Consider the following 2,847-nt stretch of genomic DNA (forward strand, 5'->3'; position numbering starts at 1 on the left):
ATCGGCAGGCGGACTCTCAACCACTGCGCCACCAGGGAAGCCCGGAAATGGCTGTTTCTTCATTCTGCCTTCCAAGTCTCTCCTAAGTACTGGCAGTATGTAATTTGCATCCAGAATGCTAGCTGCATGAGTATTTGGGGGGATTTAGGTGATAACTTTCTAAATCCTCCAAGGTGAAGACTTGAGGTTGAGAATCAAAATATCCACCACATATAGGGAAGTTCCAAGCAGGAAAAACAACTATTAATAATAATAATATGGCCATCCAGATAAAGTGCTATTAACATTCTGTCACACAACTATTTTCTTTCCATGTGTTAGCCTGCCTATCTATCTATCTTTCTATCATCTATCTATGTATCTGTCTCATCTATCTATATGTCATTTACTCAATTGGAAATAGTTATTATTTTTCTAGCTTGCTCAGCAGACCTTTATACCCTTCTTCAGGTAAAAACAGTATTTGTTTTCCTTTAAGGAAGCTATATCTCAACCCATATCCATGTTGTCTGGGCTAACAAACTTCATCCCCTTCAACCCTAATATCCCAAAGTGCCACTTATAGGTTATATGAACAAAAAGTTCATTTTTCTCCCTAATCATTTTTTTTTTTTTAGATGTTGGGGGTAGGAGTTTATTAATTAATTAATTAATTTTTGCTATGTTGGGTCTTCGTTTCTGTGCGAGGGCTTTCTCCAGTTGTGGCAAGTGGGGGCCACTCTTCATCGCGGTGCGCGGGCCTCTCAGTGCTGCGGCCTCTCTTGTAGCGGAGCACAGGCTCCAGACGCGCAGGCTCAGCAGTTGTGGCTCACGGACCCAGTTGCTCCGTGGCATGTGGGATCCTCCCAGACCAGAGCTCGAACCCGCGTCCCCTGCATTAGCAGGCATACTCCCAACCACTGCACCACCAGGGAAGCCCCTTCCCTAATCATTTTTGACTTCAGGTTTTATCAGTGGTATCTGGATTGTAGACTGGGAAATATTTTATAACCTTTGATTTTCCTTGATCAATATGGACTGAGACCCAGAGAGAGAGAGAGAAATTCTTCTTTATTCTGAAGAATTGTCTCACATGATGAAGGAAGCTGAGAAGTTCCACGATCTGTGGTCTACAGCCGTAAACCCAGGAAAGTCGGTGGTATAAATCAGTCTAAGTCTGAAGGCCTAAGAACCAGGGGAGTGATGGTTTAAATTCCAGCCCAGGGGCCAGATGAGATGTGATGAGATGTTCTAAGTGAAGCAAGCAGGCAGGAAGCAAGAAAGGGTGAATTCCAACCTCCTCTACTTCTGTTGTATTCAGCCCTCAACAGATTGGATGATACCCATCTGCATTGGGAGGCTAATCTACTTTACTGGGTCCATGGATTCAAACGTTAATCTCATCTGAAAACACCCTTACAGACACGTCCAGAAGTATTTTTAAGATATTTCTACTAGTTAATTGGATTGAGGAAAAGTTAGAAATTCAGTGCAATGCTATGAGTCATGTTATGAATGTTGCCAATGTTAAGATTCAGCAGCAAAATTATTAGATGCTGTTTTAATTCCCTTGATTTACTTTTTCCCACTATTTGGAGCAGCATTTCTCAATGGTTAATCCTCATGTTATGGAGGCAACTTTTTATCAGCCTTTTGCCCCATCCCTTTCTGTGCCTTTCATGAGACAAGATGAAACTCATCTTCTTTGTGGTTCTTCTCTCTATCCTTATTCCTCACACTTGGCATTTTTAGATGAGCTGAAGTATAACTGGTTTTATGGGAAAGACTAGGACGTATGAAACAGTGTATTAGGAAATATCAAATATAAGGGCTTTAGAGTCAGACAAACTTGGGTTTGAAGACTAGCTCTATCTCCTATCAGTTGCATAGTCCTGGGAAAATCACTTGGAGCCTCAGATAAGTTATCTCTAAGATAAGATTTTTATAACCATTAGAGATAAAGCATAAAAGCAAGGTGTTTAGCACACAAGAGGTTAATGTTCAAGAAAGAAATGATCAACATTATTATTATCTATTTTATTCAGTCTGATGAATAAAACATTAATGAAAGTGTTTCCTGTACATTTTTACATGATTACAATTGCCATCCTTATCTATTTAAAAAAATCAATCACTACTAAAGAGCGCTGTGCTCTTTTTGTAACATCAAGATTTATAAAATGAACTTATTTGAGATGAAATAAGGCTGATGACTCAGGTTCAAGACTGTTTTCTTGAGCAGATGATACCAAGAAAGTAAAACTTCACAAAGAAGTTTCTCTGATGTGAGGATTATTTCAGCCCAACCCTGTCCATTCACACAGGTAATTGCAAAGTATGTTATACGGTCACGGGTACTGACTGAAGGCTTTGTGTGCTGTGATAAATCTGCTTTAGATGTCTATCCTAAAGCCTTCTATTTTAGCAAATATCCCAGCAAGTCAACAGCGTTTTCTGTGGTGCAGTCAGAACAGTTTACAGCTGAATCCCTTGCTTTTTTAACATTTATCACCACGGCTCCTCGGGGCTGCATAACTCACACGAAACAAGGTTTCCATCTACCTGTGTCTCATTCCTCTCCACATGCAGTGCTCACCCCATCATGTGCTATGCTCCAGGGTCCTGCAGGAAAAAACACTGCTGTGATTCATCTCCTTCATGTGGACGCTTCAGCTCTGTTGCTGCTGCCGTCACTCCTGCCTTATATTGTGGCACAAATATGATGAAAGGAAACAAGAGCAGAGACGTTGGTCTTAGTAGCTAAAGATGACTTCTCGTGGGACTTTAACCAAAGGGATGCTCTTACAAACAGGAGATTCCAATTTGGGACTGCATACTACAATTTACACAGGTACTAATACTGAATAG

This window comes from Physeter macrocephalus, chromosome 16 (genome assembly GCF_002837175.3).
Source record: "Physeter macrocephalus isolate SW-GA chromosome 16, ASM283717v5, whole genome shotgun sequence".
Classification (NCBI taxonomy): domain Eukaryota; kingdom Metazoa; phylum Chordata; class Mammalia; order Artiodactyla; family Physeteridae; genus Physeter; species Physeter macrocephalus.